Source organism: Lutra lutra, chromosome X, assembly GCF_902655055.1.
Source record: "Lutra lutra chromosome X, mLutLut1.2, whole genome shotgun sequence".
NCBI classification, from domain to species: Eukaryota; Metazoa; Chordata; class Mammalia; order Carnivora; family Mustelidae; genus Lutra; species Lutra lutra.
This window is the reverse complement of record NC_062296.1, coordinates 21,641,115-21,661,614: the sequence shown is the minus strand read 5'-3', so window position 1 is coordinate 21,661,614 and position 20,500 is coordinate 21,641,115. Positions and strand designations below refer to the sequence as shown.

At 37.8% G+C, this 20,500-nt stretch overlaps 1 long non-coding RNA gene across 1 annotated transcript; it reads left to right on the top strand.

Annotated features, from left to right (window-relative positions):
- Positions 1-357: 357 nt before the first annotated feature.
- LOC125092312 (uncharacterized) lies at positions 358-20,190 on the top strand. The gene is made up of 3 exons (XR_007124870.1): positions 358-807; positions 5,212-5,219; positions 20,180-20,190. It is a non-coding gene; the product is annotated as an uncharacterized LOC125092312 (long non-coding RNA).
- Positions 20,191-20,500: the final 310 nt, after the last annotated feature.

Sequence of the window (20,500 nt, the reverse complement as noted above, 5' to 3'; positions counted from 1 at the left end):
GAGGTACAGTTGCGAACAGATGCTTTAGCTAAGCATAGAACAGCCCTCCTTGTAAAAAGAGCCTCAAAGCTCACTATGGGACAGTCCCTGACTATAATGACTTCACATCAGGTCCAGATTTGTTTTAGAAGCCAAAGGCCACCAATGGATGATGGAGGCTGACGTATTAAATACTGGGCTACACTAACAGATATGCCAGAAATAATACTTAAAACTTGTCAAACTTTAAACCTAGTTACCCATATGCCTGAACCTGACCATTGTGCTTCTTTCTTTATAGAGCAAAAACTGTTCAGAGGTTATTGATCTTGCTTACTCTATTTGGCCAGATTTAAGATGCCCCTGTTAAAAATACGAATGACAGTTGGTTTACTGATGACAGTAGTTTTCATAAAAAAAAAAAAAAATAAGAAGAAAAGCTAGGTATGCCATAGTGCTCACTAGCACTTTGCAATTGCCAAAGCCTAAAAATAAACATTAACACTGACTCCAGATATGCCTTCCTGGTACTACATGCCCATGGAGCTATTTGGAAGGAAAGGGGATTGCTGTCAAGCCATAACTCCCAAGCAAATATGGGCCTAAGTTACAAATCCCTCCTTATTGCTATACTGAGGATGGCATATATCAAATCTGGGATACATATTTGTGGTTCACACCCACTATTGGACAGCTCAGTCAAAAGGCAGTTTTATGCTGGGAACAAAGAAATCATACATATGATACTTGGGCAAATAACACATGACATCCAGGATGGCTATCATTAGAAATATGTTCCCAAGTAATAGTACTCCAGACTACTGACTGGTTTGCTACTGATTGGATAAGGCAACCTGGCATTAGATGGTCAGCTCCAAACGGAACCCACTGGATATGTGGACTAACCTGTGGCCCTGGCTTCCTCCAGGGTGGATAGGTCGCTGTACTTTGGGATTTGCCTGGATTCATGGGCACATTACTAAAACCATCACCACTCCAGTTAATCTCCCCAATTTAAAACAAAGATGGACACGATCTCTTTTTAAATGGTATAATCACTTAGCATCCATTTTTGTTCCATCTGTGGGACTAGAGGATCTCATGTGGCATGTAGAAGCCCTTAATAAATATACTACAAAGGCACTCAATGATTCACTAAATAGCATCTCCCTACTTAATACTGAAGTCTCACAGATACACAAGGCAGTCCTACAAAATAGGATGGCCTTAGATGTCCTGACAGCAGCACAGGGTGGCACATGCGCAATTATCAAAGCAGAATGTTGCAGGAATCCCAGACTATCACAAATATGTCACAGGACTAATAAAAGATATGAATGCCCAGATTAAGGCTCTACAAGATTCTTCTCTCTCTCTCAGTGAATGGTTAAGTTCCTGGTTTGGAGGAGGACTATGGCCAACAAAAGTCTCCTTTTTGGGCTTCTCATTCTTATAACCTTATTAATCTTAATATGTTGCTTTGTTCAATGTTTCTCTACTTGGTGCCGAGACTCCATCGCTGCAATGACTTCAGCGACAGATGATCCTGACCATGCACAGAGACACTTATTCACTGTCAGCACTGGATGCAGCTGCCTCCGCCTTTTGTAACTCCCCTATATGTTCCTCAAATGATCAATGTTGACCTGAGTAGGTAGGGACAGCTCTACGCCCCTATTCAGCAGGAAGAAGTTACAGAAGATGAGACTTTCCACCTTCAACTACCTTAAAGATTTAAGGGTCAAAATTGTTCAGGGGGGAATGATGAGGGAGCAGGAGGCTGGCTGAGGACAAAGCAAAAGTTGGCACCCTGCACCCCCTCTCCATCCGCTCTCCTCAGTAATACCATAAAGGAGAAACAAATAGTTAACTTGCAGAGATCACAATCCTGCAAGACAGGAATCTCCCAACTATCTTGATGTTAATGGCTTGCTAAAAGACAACAGTGGTCTCCTGGCACCTTGTAGGCCCTCTTTAGCATATGAAAACTCCGTTGAAACCTTCCTTCCCCTCACCTTCCCCCCCCTCACCTTCTCCCCCCTCACCTTCCAACCACAGGGTACTTAACCTGCCATCCCTCACAACCCAGGGCAGCAGCTCTTCCTGCCCATGGGTCCTGTCCCCGTGCTTTAATAAACCACCAGTCTGCACAAAAGATGTCTCAAGAATTCTTTCTTGGTCATTGGCTCTGGACCTCAGCCCACCGAAACTCACCTAGGTTCTAGAACTTCATCAGAAGGATAAAAATAACAGTGGACCTATGGCAGAAGAGAAACACTGAACAACAGCCCACCTTGTAAATAATCATGGGAATAAGAATTTCTTCTTAATACATAATTCAGTATGTATAAATCATTCCATTTGGCAAGAGGGAAGAGGTGCACACTGGAACACATCTCCAGTATTCTAATGTGAGTCAATAGTAAAATAGGATTTGTCTTACAGTCAACATTGTTGGAATATATCAATCTGGTCAAGCAACAAATAGTGATAGAATATTGAGAGATTAAAGAAATTTGTTGTCCCAATGCCTTTGATGTACTGAATGAGTTCCATTCCTCAAAGGAATACTCAGTTGAAAGCCTAAGACAAAGATGGTGGAGGAATAGCAGACTGAAATAGCGTTAGCTCCCAGGAGTTCAGCAATGTAGTTATCAAACCATTCTGAACACCTACAAACACAACAGGAGATAGAAAAGAAGAGTAATAATTCTAGGAACAGAAAATCGACCACTTTCTGAAAGGCAAGATGTGCAGAGAAGTGAATCCGAAGTGATGGGAAGATAGACCACAGGGAGAGGGACCAGCTCCCAGCAAGCAGTGGAGCAGCAGACCACAAAAAAAAAAAAAAAAAAAAAAAAAAAGAAGTCTGCTCCACTGAGGGATGTCACTCCAGAGGCTAAGTGGGGGGTGGAGCCCTCGTGGGGACAGTGTGGTCTCAGGTTCCGTGGGGACAGTGTGGTCTCAGGTTCCGTGGGGTCACAGAAAGATCAGGGGTGTCTGAGTGAGGCAGAGCTCCCAGGTATTGGAGCAGGGAAGACGACTATAGAAATAGAGCCAAGGAAGGGGGTGCTTTCAGCTCAGGGTTACCTTAAACTGTGATCCAAGGCACAGCTGGGCCACTGCTGTTCTAGCAGAGACTGCACAAGTGGCAGATCCAGAGAGACTCCCTCCTTCCTCCTCCAGGAGGAGTGACACAGGAATGCGCCTGAGGAATCTGCTGGGTTTGGAGACTCCAAACAGAGCTGTGCACCAGAGATAAAAATGCTCAGACACAGGCCAGGTGAGCATAGAGGGCAGCTGGAGACCAGGGAGACAGGAGTGATTGACTGCTTATCACTGAGGGCAAACTGAGGAGTGGGGCCCCAGCTCTTGGCTCCACCAGGCCAGAGATTGGAAGGCTGCCACTTTCATTCCTGTGATCTAGAGCTCTACAGAAAGCATTCAGAGAACAAAAGCTATCGAGAGTGAACTGGAGTAGATTATGTAGCTTGGCCCCTGGCAAGGGTGGTGTAATTCCGCCTCAGGCAAAGCATTTGATACCCACTGCAACAGGCCCCACCTCCAGAAGATCAGCAAGAACATCCAAGCAAGACCAAGCTGAGGGAGCAAGGAGAACAGTGGAACTCCAGGGCTAGGGAAAGCAACACAAAATTCATGGCATTTTCCCCATGATCCTTTAGACATGCAGAGTTATTTTTTTTTTTTTTAGATTTTATTTCTTATTCTATTTTTTTAACTTTTCCTTCTTCCTCTTTTAATGTTTTTAACTAGTTTATCTTAACAAAACCTTTCTAGGGGCGCCTGGGTTGCTCAGTGGGTTAAAGCCTCTGCCTTCATCTCAGGTCATGATCCCAGGGTCCTGGGATTGAGTCCCACATCAGGCTCTCTGCTCGGTGGGGAGCCGGCTTCCCTCTCTCTCTCTCCTGCTTCCCTGCCTACTTGTGATCTCTGTCTGTCAAATAAATAAATAAAATCTTTAAAAAAAATTTGTAAAAAAAATTCTTTTAAAACTTCATTGTTATAGTCATATTTTATCCCTTCAGTGTATTTAACTTTATTTTTTTATACATATAGGGTTTTTTTTCCTTTAAAATTTTGTGATACAATTTCTGCTAATAGATCAAAATATACCCTAAATCTAGCAAGTGGCTTTGATCTATCCTCCAGCCTGAGCACATTCTTCCCTCTTTTATTTTCTTTTCTTTTTCCAATCAAATTAGCATATCCATTCCTTTTTAGAATTTTTAAACTTTCATCTTTACAGTCATATTTTATCCCTTTATCATATTTACTCTTATTTTTGTATATGTGTAAGTTTTTCTTTCTTTAAAATTTTGGGAGATGTTTCTTCTAAGAGACCAGAATACACCCAAAATCAAGTGGATAGCTCTGTTCTATTCACCATATTTTTTTTTTATTTTTTATTTTTATTTCCTTTTTCCCCCTTTCTTCTCCTTCCAATTTTGTGTCTCTTCTGATTTGGTTAGCATACATTTTTCTGGGGTCTTTGCCACACTTTTAGTATTTTATTCTCTCATTCATATATTCTTATCTGGATAAAATGACAAGGTCGAAAAACTCACCACAGGGAAAAAAAAAAAAAAAGAACAAGAGGCAAAACCAAAAGCTAGGAATCTAATCAATACAGACATTGGTAATACGTCAGAACTAGAGTTCTGAATGACAATTCTCAAGGTGCTAGCTGGGCTCAAAAAAGGCCTGGTAGTTATTAGAGAAACCTGTCTGGAGAAATAAAAGTCCTTTCTGGAGAAATAAAAGAACTAAAATTAACCAAGTTGAAATTTAAAAAGCTATTAGTGAGGTGCAATAAAAAAAATGGAGGCTTTTACAGTTAAGATAAATGAGGCAGAAGAGAGAATTAGTGATATAGAAGACCAAATGATGGGCAATAAAGCAGCTGAGTGAAAGAGAGACAAAGAACTACTGGACAATGAGAGGAGAACATGAGAGATAAGTGATACCATAAGATAAAACAATATTAGAATAATTGGGATTCCAGAAGAAGAAAAAAGAGAGAGAGGGGCAGAAGGTATATTGGAATGAATTATAGTAGAAAATTTCCCTAATATGGCAAAGGGAACAAGCATCAAAATCCAGGAGGCACAGAGAACCCCCATCAAAATCAAGAAAAATAGGTCCACACCCTGTCATCTAATAGTAAAATTTACAAGTCTTAGCGACAAAGAGAAAATCCCGAAAGCAGCTCAGGACAAGAAGTCTATACCATACAATGGTAGAGATATAAGATTGGCAGCAGACTTATCCACAGAGACCTAGCAGGCCAGAAATAACTGGCATGATATATTCAGAGCACTAAATGAGAAAAATATGCAGCCAAGAATACTATATCCAGCTAGGCTATCATTGAAAATAGAAGGAGAGATAAAAAGCTTCCAGGACAAACAAAAACTAAAAGAATTTGTAAACACCAAACCAGCCCTACAGTAGATATTGAAAGGGTTCCCCTAAGCAAAGGGAGAGCCTAGACATAGTAGACCAGAAAGGAACAGAGACAATATAACAGTAACAGTCAACTTACAGACAATTACAATGGCACTAAATTCATATATTTCAATAGTTACCCTGAATGTAAATGGGCTAAATGCCCCAATCAAAAGACACAGGGTATCAGAATGGATAAACAAACACACACACACACCCAAGACCCATTGATATGCTGTCTACAAGATAATCATTTTAGACCCAAAGCCACCTCCAGATTGAAAGTGAGGGGGTGGAAAACCATTTACCATGCTAATGGACATCAAAAGAAAGCTAGTGTGGTAATCTTTACATCAGGTAAATTACATTTTAAGCAAAAGACTATAAGAGATGAGGACAGACACTATATTATACCTAAAGGGTCTGTCCAACAAGAAGATCTAACAATTTTAAGTATCTATGCCCCTAACATGGGAGCAGCCAATTCTGGAAACCAAGTAATAAAATCAAAGACACACGTAACAATAATACAATAATAGTAGGGGACATTAACACACACACACACACACACACACACACACACACACACACACACACTGAAATGGACAGATCATCCAAGCAAAAGGTCATCAAGAAAATAAAGGCTTTAAATGACACACTGGACCAGATGGATGTCACAGATATATTCAGAACATTCCATCCCAAAGCAACAGAATACATATTCTTCTCTAGTGCACATGGAACATTCTCCAGAATAGATCACATCCTAGGTCATAAATCAAGTCTCAACTCATACCAAAAGACTGGGATCATGCCCTGCATATTTTCAGACCACAATGCTCTGAAACTAGAACTCAATCAAAAGAGGAAATTTGGAAAGAACTCAAATATATGGAGGCTAAAGAGCATCCTACTCATGAATGAATGGGTCAACCAGGAAATTAAAGAAGAATTGAAAAAATTCATGGAAACGAATGAAAATGAAAACAACAACTATTCAAATCTTTGGGACACAGCAAAGGTGGTCCTGAGAAGAAAGTATGTAGTGATATAAGCCTTAGTCAAGAAACAAGAAAGGTCTCAAGTACACAACCTAACCCTATACCTAAAGGAGCTGGAGAAAGAACAGCAATGAAAGCCTAAACCCAGGAGAAGAGAAATAATAAAGATCAGAGCAGAAATCAATGAAATAGAAACCAAAAGAACACTAGAACAAATCAACAAAACTAGGAGGTGGTTCACTGAAAGAATTAATAAGACTGATAAACCCCTTGCCAGACTTATCAAAAAGAAAATAGAAAGGACCCAAATTAATAAAATCATGAATGAAAGAGGAGAGATCACAACCAACACCAAAGAAATACAAACAATTTTAAGAACGTACTACGAGCAACTAAATGCCAGCAAATTTGATAATCTGGAGGAAATGGATGCATTCCTAGAGACATATAAACTACAACAACTGAACCAGGTAGAAATAGAAAACCTGAAAAGACCCATAACCAGTAAGGAGATTGAAGCAGTCATCAAAAATCTTCCAACAAATAAAAGCCCAGGGCCAGACAGCTTCCCAGGGGAATTCTACCAAACATTTAAAGAAGAATTAATTCCTATTCTCCAGAACTGTTCCAAAAAATAGAAATGGAAGGAAAACTGCCAAATTCATTTTATGAGGCCAGCATTTTCTTGATCCCAAAACCAGACAAAGACCCCATCAAAAAGGAGAACTACAGACCAATATCCTTAATGAACATGGATACAAAAATTCTTACCAAAATACTAGCCACCAGGATCCAAGAGTACATTAAAAGGACTATTCACCATGACCAAGTGGGATTTATTCTTGGGCTTCAAGGTGGGTTTAACATTTGCAAATCAATCAATGTGATACAATACATTAATAAAAGAAAGAACAAGAACCATAGGATACTCTCAATAGATGCTGAAAAAGCATTTGATAAAGTACAGCATCCTTTCTTGATCAAAACTCTTCAAAGTGTAGGGATAGAGGGTATATACCTCAATATCATCAAAGCCATCTATGAAAAACCCACAGCGAATATCATTCTCAATGGGGAAAATCTGAAAGCCTTTCCCCTAACATCAGGAGCACAGCGGGGATGTCCTCTATCACCACTGCTATTCAACATATTACTGTAAGTCCTACCTTCAGCAATCAGACAACATAAAGAAATAAAAGTCATCTGAATTGACAAAGAAGTCAAACTCTTACTCTTTGCAGATGACATGATACTTCTTGTGGAAAACCCCAAAGACTCCACTCCAAAACTGCTAGACCTCATATGGGAATTTAGTAATGTGTCAAGATATAAAATAAATACACAGAAATTAGTTGCATTTCTATACACCAACACCAGGACAGAAGAAAGAGATATTAAGGAGTCAATCCCATTGACAATTGCACCCAAACTATAAGATAGCTAGGAATAAATCTAACCAAAGAGGCTAAGAATCTGTCCTCAGAAAACTATAATGTTCTCATGAAAGAAACTGAGGAAGTCACAAAGAAATGGAAAAATGTTCCATGCTCATGGATTGGAAGAACAAATATTGTGAAAATGTCTATGCTACCTAAAGCAATCTACAGTTAATGTAATCTCTATCAAAATACCATCAATTTTTTACAAAGAAATGGAGCAAATAATCCTGAAATTCATATGGAACCAGAAAAGACCCCGAATAGCTAGAGAAATGTTGAAAAAGAAATTGAAAGTTGGTGGCATCACAATTCCAGACTTCAAGCTCTATTACAAAGCTGTCATCATCAAGACAGTATGGTGCAGGCGCAAAAACAGACATGTAGATCAACAGAACAGAATAGAGAGTCCGGAATGGACCCTCAACTCTATGGTCAAATAATCTTCGACAAAGCAGGAAAGAATGCCCAATGGAAAAAAGACAGTCTCTTCAACAAATGGTGCTGGGAAAATTGGACAGCCACATGCAGAAGAATGAAACTAGACCATTTCCTTATAGCACACACAAAAGAGACTCAGAATGGATGAAAGACTTCAATGTGAGACAGGAATCCATTAAAATCCTTGAGTAGAACACAGGCAGCAACCTCTTTGACCTCAGCCACAGCAACTTCTTCCTAGAAACATCACCAAAGGCAAGGTAAGCATGGGCAAAACGAGCTATTGGGACTTCATCAAGATCAAAAGCTTTTGCACAGAAATGGAAACAGTCAACAAATCCAAAAGAGAACTGACAGAATGGGAGAAGATATTCACAAATGACATAACAGATAAAGGGCTAGTGTCCAAAATCAGATAAAGTGTTAGTGTCCAAAATAAAGTACTTATCAAACTCAAAGCCCAAAGAACAAAGAATCCAATCAAGAAATGGGCAGAAGACATGAACAGACATTTCTGCAAAGAAGACACGCAGATGGCCAACAGGCACATGAGAAAGTGCTCCACATCACTTGGCATCAGGGAAATACAAATCAAAACAACAATGAGATACCACCTCCCACCAGTCAGAATGGCTAAAATTACCAAGTCAGGAAATGACAGATGTTGGTGAGGATGAGGAAAAGAGGAACCCTCTTACACTGTTGGTGGGAATGCAAGCGGATGCAGCCACTCTGGAAAACAGCATGGAGGTTCCTCAAAAAGTTGAAAATAGAGCTACCCTACAACCCAGCAATCACACTACTGGGTATTTACCCTAAAGATACAAATGTAGTGATCCGAAGGGGCATATGCACCTGAATGTTATAGCAGCAATGTCCACAATAGCCAAACTATGGAAAGAACCTAGATGTCCATCAACAGATGAATGGATAAAGAAGATATGGTTCATATATACAATGTAATGCTAAACAGCCATCAAAAGAAATGAAATCTTGCCATTTGCAATGACATGGATGGAACTAAATGGTATTAGGTTGAGTGAAATAAGTCAATCAGAGAAAGACAAATATCATATGATCTCCTTGGTATGAGGAATTTGAGAGGCAGGGTGGGGGGTTTGGGGGGTAGGGAAGGAAAAAATGAAAGAAGATGGGACCAGGAGGGAGACAAACCATTAGTGACTCTTAATCTGACAAAACAAACTGAGGATTGCTGGGGGTAGTATGGAGAGGGTGGTTGAGTTATGGACATTGGGGAGGGTATGTGATATGATATGGTGAGTGCTGTGCAATGTGTAAGCCTGACGATTCACAAATTTACCCCTGGGGCAAATACTACATTATATGTTAATAAAAATAATTAATAAAAAAATAAAACCTAAGACAAAAATGGTTAAAGAAAACTAGGGAGGAGAGAATAAAAATTACAGGGAAAAAATTGCTTAACCAAAATGAGTTGAAAAAATATTTTAAGAATAATTATTTTGCTCTCTCAATTTGCTTATAATTTTTATGGTTGAACTTGCTACAAAAATTGTACCTTTGGTTCTGTTCCAAAACGACCACCTTTTATTAGATCCTGCAACTATTCATCATGTTTACCAGTCTTGTGTATCAGTCAATAGGCTCCTTTGATTGCAGTACAAATTATATGGAAATCAAAAGTTTGGGATTACCAAAATATTTTCCCTTTCCTACCTGGAAACCATTTACCTACAAGGAGAACTGAAACTCAGGAAGGTCAATTTTCTCATGACAATATCTTAAGGAAAACAATTTGACCTCGGCTCCTCCTGCTCTGCTGCCCTGGCTCCATTCACTTTTTCCCTCTACTGCCTTTGGCTCTGCACTCTTTGAGCTTCTACTCCTACCAGGGTACTCAGTAATCTCACCTTCCTTCCTAACCCAATCACTGCAATAAACTTTTCTCTTAAGTGTTCCCTTCCCTCAGTCGTGCTCTCTGATTCTCAATATGAAGACAAAAAACCCTATAACAGAATCTGCTAGAAAGGGGAATTTAACATAATTGTTAAAGATTTCCAGTTCCAGAGTCAGAATGAAATGCATTAGAATCTGCCATGTAGTAGCTGAGAGATTTGTGGGTACACTGCTTAACTACTCTGAGCCTCAATTTTCACGTATCTAAATGGGGATGATAATACTTACATGACATGGCTGTTGGGAGGAATAACTATAGAAAAGTAAGAAAGTACCTTATTCTCAGATTTTTTGCCCGAGTATCTGAGTTGAAGGGGAAGGTGACAAGTTTTGAGGATATATGGTTTATAGTTCCTATGAATCTCCAAGGTAACGCTGGCCCTGTGTCAGTTGAAAATAATGGTTTGGAGCTCAAAACAGAGAGGTCAGAGCTGGAGATATAGACATAAAAGTCAGATGCTACACTGATACTACAAAAGGATATGGGATAGCCCAGGGGAAAGGTATAAAATGAGGAGCACAGAGGGTTTTGGTCAGGGCTCTAGAGAGCAGCAACAATTAAGAGGTGACTGGAGGAAGAGGACCCAAAAGAGAGGACTAAGGAATAGACATAGAGAACTGGTAGGGGTGTGTTGTCAGTAGCCAAGAAAAGAGAGAATTTTGAAAATGTATTAGTAAACAGTGTTAAATACCACAGAGGTGTCAGCTGAAATGAGGAAAAATATTAGTTTCTTGAATTTTACAGGTAGGAGTCCAGACCTTTTGCCAGTGTTGTTTTAGTGGGGTGGTGTGGGCAGGGGAGGGGAAGCATAACTCTTAGACACACATTTTTAAAGTCTGTAAAGTTATTTTTTTTCATATAGAACATGGTTTGTGAGTAGACTACTAGAGTAGGTTTCTATTAGAAGTCATTGACAAGTGTTAAGCAGACAGTCCTGGAGATGAGAGCCCTGACAGTCTGAATTGTCTACTTCCACAGAAAACATTTAGGAAGGGAGCTTTGTTTAAGTAGATTAAATAACAGTTAATGACTACGGGAATGTCGCCTCTTACTATATAAAAGGGGAAGCTGGTTTGTGTACAGTATAGTGAATAATGAATTAAGACTTTGTCTTTTGCTGCATACAATGATTATAATATAGTGCAGGATTAAATGATCATGTTTGTTTCAACCCAGATTTTAGCCCACCCAAAACAGTGAGGTCCATTATATAAACTGCAGGCTATTAATTTGGTGTAGAGCTAGTAAAAAGTACCCTTTTAAAAAGTTCATTTGAATTAGCATACCTGGGTGGCTCAGTCGATTAAGTATCTGCCTTTGACTCAGGTCATGATCCCAGGGTACTGGGATCGAGTCCCATTTCAGTCTCCTTGCTCAGCATGGAGCCTGCTTCTTCCTCTGCCTGCCACTCCCCTTGCTTATATTCTCTCTCTCTGTCAAATAAATAAATAAAATCCTAAAAAAATAAATTCATTTGAATCTATTAAACAAATAGGATTGCAGGCAACACAGCTGAATCTTGTAGCCTGGAGCTACAAGCCATAAGCATTTGTAGAGTGAACATATACATATACATATACATATACATATACATATACATACATAAAGCTAGATTAAGTTTTTTGAAATGAAGAAACCGTGCCTTGTGAGGGCTAATTGAAAGAATTGGAGCTATTTAGCCTGGAGATGAGCCAACTCAAAAGAACATGAGCACTTCTTCAAACATCTGACACATGAAAAAAGGACAAGAAAGTTGTGAGAGCTGTTCCAAGACAAATAGACCACCTCTAAGATTAGTAAGTTCCCCAGACTGGAAATATCCAAGTCAAAGTTAAATGACCACTTGTCCCAGATGCAATTAAACAATAGAGCTGGATCAGTTTGGGTTATATTCAGTCGTATATAACAGAAAGAAAGCAAAAAGTCAGAAAATAAAACATGGCTTAAAATAATATAGGAATGTATTTCTTTTTCATGTGGAAGAACTTTGGAAGTAGCAGTCCAAAGCTGCAGGGTTAACTCCATGGTGCCATCACAACCTAGATTCCTATCCTTCTGTTGTATTTGTCAATTGTCTTCTACTGTTAAGAATTCCTCATACTCCCTTGAAGTTCATATTCTCAGCATAGGTCTGAAGGAGGAAATTCAGAAAAACAAAAAGGAATCTTAAGTGTGCCAACTCCAAAGTGTGCCAGCTCACTTTTAGAAGCCTTTCTGGAAGTCCCACATAGGACTTTTGCTTTCATATCACTGTCTAAAATTCTCATGGCCTTGGCCAACTGCAAGGAATGCAGGAAAGTAGAATCTTTTATTCCGGGTAGAAAGGTGTCCATCTGAAAATTAGCGTTCTGTACCTAAGGAGAAAGACACTGCAGTCGGCAACAGAGACATCTGTGACACAACAGTCATCTGATGAGTTTGAGTGGAATGAAGTATAAGAGTCTATGCAATCCTTAGGTCATGTGAACTCATAAGAGAATTGTGTGTTAAGAGACCTGCTTTCAACATATCCTTAATCTGGGAGATAAGACTGCCCTTATAAATACTCCATCATCTGTGTAACCAGTTTCCTGCATATAATCCCCTCTGTTTCAACCATTTAGAGGGGTTTCCTTTTTTCTGGTTGGACTTAGATTCATGCAGTGCCTGAAACTATTAATCTTAATGGTTAAAATTTCTCTTTTGAGAGTCCTTGAGGGAATAAAATATAAAATAAGGAGGGTTTAGTGAAAATCACTGGGCATGGAGAGATGCAGAGAGCCCAGAGGCATTTCCTCAGTAGGATAGGAAAGCCATGAGAGCTTTCAAGGCAGCCATGAGGACAATTACTCATTCAAATACCAAATATTTATTGAGTACCCACTATGTGCCAGACACTGTTAAATGCTAGAGATACAGTGATAAACGGAATAAAGACATGGTTTCTGGCCCCAATTAGAATAATGAGAGTTCAAAAAAGTGTAAGAAATTTAAGAAAACTTGAGATTGGGGATTTTAGTCCAGAAGTAAACTTCAATGACTTGGTAATTTGGCCTCTATCTTGATTCAGAAATTTTAAGGAATACTGACCTTGAAACTCTTCCTCCCTTATCATGCCTTCCTTTGTGATTCCTTAAAGGTGGTTTTCTTCTGTGCTCACAATTTTCTAGTCCTGCTTTCCATAATCCTTCCCTTGCCTTGTACTGGGTTATGCAGCACTGTGCCAACCCCCTGTAAATATTGCTGCATTTGCAAGTATAATACAAATTCCATGCAACTTTGCCTTTCCATATTGTCTGACAAGAGGCCATTATTGTTTTAAATTTGTACTTACATACTGTAATATTTGCATTTTGCATTTAATCACTGTCACATTTTAGTGATGGAAAGTGGCGTGGATACAACAATTTGTATTATGTATTTTGACCTGAAATGATACCCACAGCTGGGATGTTGTTTGGACCCATATAGACTTTAGTGATTTATAACTCAATGATTTTAATGTGTCTGCTGACCTTCCAGACAATTCAGTAATCATCGTTTTGTACCTAACTTGCTTGAAATCTAAAACCACTTTATCTAAGCAAAAGGAAACAAGCACTATACTTAAAGGAAGTCTCTATTTTAGCTGGCTTTGACAACCTCCTCCCAATAGCCTTTCAAAGTATCTTGACTTCTCCCATTTACACCCCTTATCTTCCACAGGAATAACACACAGTTTGGACTTGACTAACAGTGTTGCTTATTACATTTTCCTGGCCTTTCTCAAGAGCTCTTCATCTTAATCTGGGTGAATTGTAAGCAATTTAAAGATAGGACCAAGCCTTTTAATTCATTTTTGGTCAATGATACCATAAATGTTTTTCTTTCTTTCTTTCTTTTTCTTTTTTCTTTTTTTTTTTTTTTGCTTCTGTTTTCTGTTTTGATAAGCCTGAGATTTTACCCATTCCCCCAAATACTCCAGCCTTCCTATTACTAGGCTTTGCCAACAACTTACCTTGTGACCTTAGTCAAGTTGTTTAACCTCTCAGAACCTATTTTCCCATCCCTAGAATCACAATTTGCTATCAACCTCTTATTGTTGCAATTCAAATGCAACAATGCCTGGGTGGCTCAGTTGGTAAGCCTCTGACTTTGGTTCAGGTCATGATCTCAGGGTTCTGGAATTGAGCCCCACATCTGGCTCCCCACTCAGCAGGGAGTCTGCTCATCTCTCTCTTTGGTCCCCGTCCCCACTTGTGTGTGTTCTTTCTCTTTCATAAATTAATAATTTTTTTTAAAATAAAAAAATAAGAAATAACACCTGGTACAAAGCTAAGCACATATAAGGGATTCGGTTAGTCTAATTCTCCTTTCCCTGATCCATTTATCACCAAAAGAAATTGATCTGTTCTGAGACCCACACCCTCAGAGTTCTACCCTCTATTAATGTGACCATTGTAGTGAGTTTAGTGCATTATCCTTACTACAGGGTAAATGAAGTTCCCTCTAGAGAATGTCTTATTTCTCAACTGAACTGAGACCTGAGCACACTAAGTAATTCCTTTCCAAGTATCTTCTATCATTGTTCCCTGCTGCATTCATATTCATCATAGCATTTAGAGCAATTTGAAGTGATTTTCTTCATTCTTTTACTTATTTATGGTTTCTCTCTCCCAATAGGCTGTGCACTCAAGAGCAGAAACAATGTCTTCTTTAATCACCAATGAATTACCAGACCATAGCTAAGTGCCTAGCATGGAGCAGACGATATGTATTTCTTATAGATTTGATAGATGCATGTAATAAGTGGAAAATTAATCAAATAAATGAAACATTATGGTGGAAATTTCAGGCTCACTGGGAAGATTGTAAGAGTAATACTTGGGGTGGACAGGTTATTTGTCACCTCAAATTGTATAAAGGTAGATCTCCTTGAAGAGAAAAGGTTAAGAAAAGATGGACTGAGTGAAGCAAATGGATTTGTACAAATGGCAAGATACATATTGAGAATTTGCAGAGGATATTATGTCTAAAAACACAGGAACTCCAAAACCATGCTTATCAACAAATTCTTTTCATACAAAAACACCAAAAGAAGCTTGACATATAATTCATTTTCCTCTTTCCTTTGTGTCCCCTGCCCAGAATTTAGCATTAAGGCCTGGCTATGTGGACCCCCAGAGTCTAGCAAAAGTCCTTAGCTTCTGAAGTGAAAAATTAACCAAGAACCTGTCATGGCTGAAGAATCAGAAAACAAGTTTGGTTTGTGAGCTGTCAGGTTGAAAAGGATTTGCAAGCCCCTTCCCACCTACTATATGCTATGAAGACGGATTCCCAGAGGTTTGAAAGAGATTTGTACTGTGGCTTCAAGGTTTACAAAATGCCACCCTCCTAGGAGTTTGAATTATTCCTCCCCTGTATTTCATTTGTAATGTACCTTTGCCAGCATAAAGAGTATTAAAAAGGCATTTGAACATTAATAAGGCCCTTAACACTTATGAGCAGCTATTTTCCTTCCAATACAATTGTTTTGCTGAAGGGAAATAACCAGTAACAAACTGGATTAATCTCTTATCTTCCAAAATCTAATGCTACTTGTGTAGTTAGAAGCCAGTGCCCTGAGTGATTAAATACCAAAGGACACAAAAATTAGGATTTTCAATTAAACACTTTTGATCTGCTCCTTCTCTCCCCTATTCCTCCTGCCTCTTCCTCATTGTAAAGGAGAAATAATTCACTCAAGAATCCCCCCAAATTGGAAAATCATCAGATTTAGGGTAAAATTCCTATGATTCAAAACATTTGGGTGAGTCCACTCACAATTAAGAAAATATCTGAATTGCATAATATTTTAACATAAAGTTTTTCACTTTCAAGCAAGGGGTAGTAGGTTGTAGTCATTAAGAACATAGACTCTGGAGTTAAGAGGTGTCGGTTTTAATCCCAGCTCCATGTACCAGTTGTGGGACTTCTAGCAAGTCACTTAGTCTCTCTGAAGGTCAGTTGTTTTTTTCAAATATAAAATGAGAATATACAATACCTACTTAATAGAGTTCTTGCAAAGGTTTTAAAAGATCTAATTGGTATACTAGTATTTATTTGTGAATATTTCTGTAATTCTTAAAATATTGTCTTATTAACATTATTTTTCATTTCTTTATAAATAATATGAAAGAAAACTTCATTCAGCCAACACTCTTAATATCACCACATATACCAGTTAATGATAATTTGCCATATTTTGATTTTTCAAAGTACTTCTGGGCATTAAAAAAAAAGAATATTCTTTTCATAGTTCCCTGCCCAAATGCAAACAAGAATTGTCCTGAAAGGGGTCCACAGGCTGCAGGTGAAAACTTGACATTCATCCAAGATTTAAATCAGAGTCAATAAAGTAATACTCTTATGCCTAGGTAGAAGTGTAAATTTTCTCCACATGATAAATAAGCGGGCTATGATTTCTATCAAATCAATCTTGACTTGAGTCAGTCCCTCTCTAATCAATATATCTGGATGTGCACTGAATTATGAAGTCAATATAAGCAGTGTTACATTCACTTTAAACTCCTTCATCAAAAGTACCTACATTTTTTTTATTATTGCCAATAATTCAAATTCCAGGCTTCTTTCTTTTTTTAACTACCAGTTTAAAAGGACAATAAGTGTCTGGGTCCTGAAAAAGCTCTTACTTGGATCTGGTTAGAAATCCACATAGATTCTCTGACCTAATCAATACAGTAGATAAAATTACATTGGAACCACTCTATAAAGAATTGGGTATGAGATAGTATTAATGAAAACTGTGGTGTTTGAAAGTTGTTGCCGGGATACTTAGAGTTTTTATTAGAAATTCTAAGAACTTGGATGTGTGAATTATATGAAAGGTATCCACCATTTCCTAGTCAAGGTTATGGGCCTTCCACTGCTTCCCTTAACAATATTCCTTTTCATTTTCATTACGTGTATGTATACAACAGAGCCAGACTTACTGAAGCCTTCAAGTCTTGGCAATGTAATAATTGTGTGCAACATTCTTGGAATTTTAATATTGCCAAAAGATCCCAGCCTGCCCATTCCTTCTCTGTGCTCTAAACACAGCCCTCTTTGCTTCCTTTTAAGCTTGTTTCTGTTCAGTAACTGCTCCTGACACACTTAACTGGGGGATATGGGATAATGTGGAGATCATTCTCGCCATTACCCTATCCTACAACCACAAAGCTATGTGTGATGAGGATCTGTGTCTCTTCTAAGCTCAGTCAACTCAGAAAGAGCTGTGATTCATTCTAAGTGCTTATTAAGTTGTTAACAGGTGTATTTTTAATTCCTTATCAAGACTCAGGGGTTCTTATACTGGGATCAATAGAATTTAGAAGGCCCGTGAATTTGAATGGGCAAAAGTTAAATATTTTCACTAACCACTAACTATAATTTAGCATTTCCTTCAACTACGAATTTAAAAATCATAGTTAATATTAGCATTAACACTGAATTTATCACCAATAAAAAATTATAGACATTTTCATAACACATTACAGGTGTTGTAGATGTCTCAAAATAATATTTATGCTCATTGTTACTTCAAAATTATGATAGTTATCAGACCCATCAGTAGCTCTCACTATGTGGCAAACTATGCCTGCTGCCTGTTTTTGTAAATAAAATTTTTATTAGAAAACAGCCATGTTAATTCATATATGTATTGTCTGTGGCTACTTTGCTGCTATAAATGGCAGAGTTGAGTAGTTTCAACAGACTATGTGGCCCAAATACGCTAAAATATTTATTATCTAGCCTTCTATAGAGAAAGCTTACTAACTCCTGATTTGATACATTAATATGGAAGTACATATACTATTATTATTTTTCAAAATAATAATATTATTATATTGTTATAATAATATTATAATAATAAAATTATTATTATATTATAAAATATTATATTATATTATATTATTATGTAATAATATAATTATTATTATAATAATATAATATATTATTATTATGTAATAATAATATAATATAATATATAATAATATAATATAAATATTATAAAATAATAATAAAAATAATAATATTTTTCAAAATAATAATTCTTAATTCTATGGGTTTCATTTCCTTCATTTAAAAACATTATTCTGAGAAAAGTTCCATAAGCTTTATCAAACTGACAATGAGATTCATGAACAACAACAACAAAAATGTTAGGAACCCCTAGCTAGCTTGAGAATGAATCTCAAGTCCTATCAGTGTGCATGTAGACTCAGTTTATAGTTACATTTTCACACTCAGCAAATATATTTAACTACTTTACTACAGACTTTCTTCTACTCTTTCTTTTATTTGACTGCTTTCTTACCCTAAACTCATTTTATTGTGTTGTTTTATTAAAGAAATCATTCATTCTTCAATTTATGTATTGAGTGCCTACTATGCATCAAGCACTGAGGATACAGTAGTAACCAAAACAGATGAGAATCTCTGCCCTCACAGAGCCTACATTCTAGCTGAGGGAGATATGCATATAAGTAAAACAGTAGTTTGTGAGATGTGACAAGTGCTATAGATGAAAATAAAGCAGAGAAAGTGAATATATTTTTAAATGGAACACCAGAGAAGACCTCAGTAAGAAGGCAACACTTGAGCAAAGACCTGAAGAAGGCAAGGGAGTAAGCCATGCCAGAAACTGGAACTAGGCAAAGGAAACAGCTATTGCCAAGACCTCAGGGGAAGAGTATGTTTGGCTTCTTCTAGCAAGGAAGTCAATGTGACTGGAATAGAGTCAGATAGTGAGCAGTAGAAGATAAGATCAAGAGGTAATGAAGCCAGGGGTTCTCAACTCTCCCTGAGCCTCAGAATCAGTTGGGGAACTTTAAAAATACTGCACATACCTGAGCCACACCACATATTCCCTCTGGAGGTACCACTTCAGTTTATTTGGGGGTGGGGCCTGCATTATTTTTGTTTTTGTTTTTATTTTTGTTTTCAGTTTTTTCTGTAATTCTAATGTGTAATAATAAACAAACCATTGGGGTAGAGCCATAGGGCACTACATAGACATTAGTTTTTGCTTAAAGAAAGTTGAGCCATTGGAGGGTTTTATAAAAAAAAAAAAGGTAACATGATCTGCGTTAGGTCTTAATAGGATCACTCAGGCTGTTCTGGGTTAAAAGTTAAAGGTAGAATCAGGATGATTAGTTAATTGGCTACCATAATAATCTAGATATGTCATGGTGATTCCAGTAAAGATGGTAAAAAGTAGTTAGAGTCTAGTTATGTATTGAAGGATTAACTATTACACTAGCTTTTAGACTGAGGTGGTAGGATCAGAAAAGGGAAGAATCAGAGAGAATGCCAGAAACTGAACAACTGGAAGAATGAATGGCCTCTTTTTGTTTTTTTCTGTTTTTTAATTCAATTAATTAGCATATAATGTATTATTGGTTTCAGAGGTACAGGTCTGTGATTCATCAGTCTTATATAATACCCAGTGCTCATTACATCACATGCCCTCCTTAATGTCCATCACCCATTTACCATATCCCTCCACCCACCCCACCCCTCCAGCAATCCTTAGTTTGTTTCCTATGATTAGGAGTCTTTTATGGTTTGTCTCCCTCTTTGGTTTTATCATGCTTTATTTTTTTCCTCTCTTCCCCTTTGATCCTCTTTTGTTTCTTATGAATGGCCATTAATTGAAATGGGCCAAACAATGGAAGGATCAGATTATGAGGAAAATATCAGCAGTTCAGTTTGGACATATTCAGTTTCAAATTGCTATTAGATATACAAGAGGAGATAGAAAGAGGCAATTGGATATACAAATATAGAGTTCAGAAGAGAAATCCGGACTGTGGATATAAATTTGGACTCAACAGCATGTACATGGTATTTAAAGCCACAAGACAGGATGATGTCACTGAGAGAGTGATTGTGGATAGAAGTGAGAAGTAGTCCAGGACCTGACATTGTTGGGGAGATAAAGAAGAACCAGCAGGAGGAAACTTGAGCAACCAGAGAGATAGGAAGAAAACTAAGTATGATGCCCTGGAATTCAAGGGAATTACCTGCTATACAAAACAATGCTAAAAGATGAAATAAGATGAGAACTGATAATTGACCTTTGCGTTACCAATGAGTCCATTTGTGACCTTGACAAAAGCATTTTCAGTGATTGTAGAGGAGAGAGAATCTAACTGGAATGATATTGGGAAAGAATGAGAGGAGAACAAATGGAAACAGTAAATAGATACAATTCTTTTGAGGAATTTTTTGCTGTA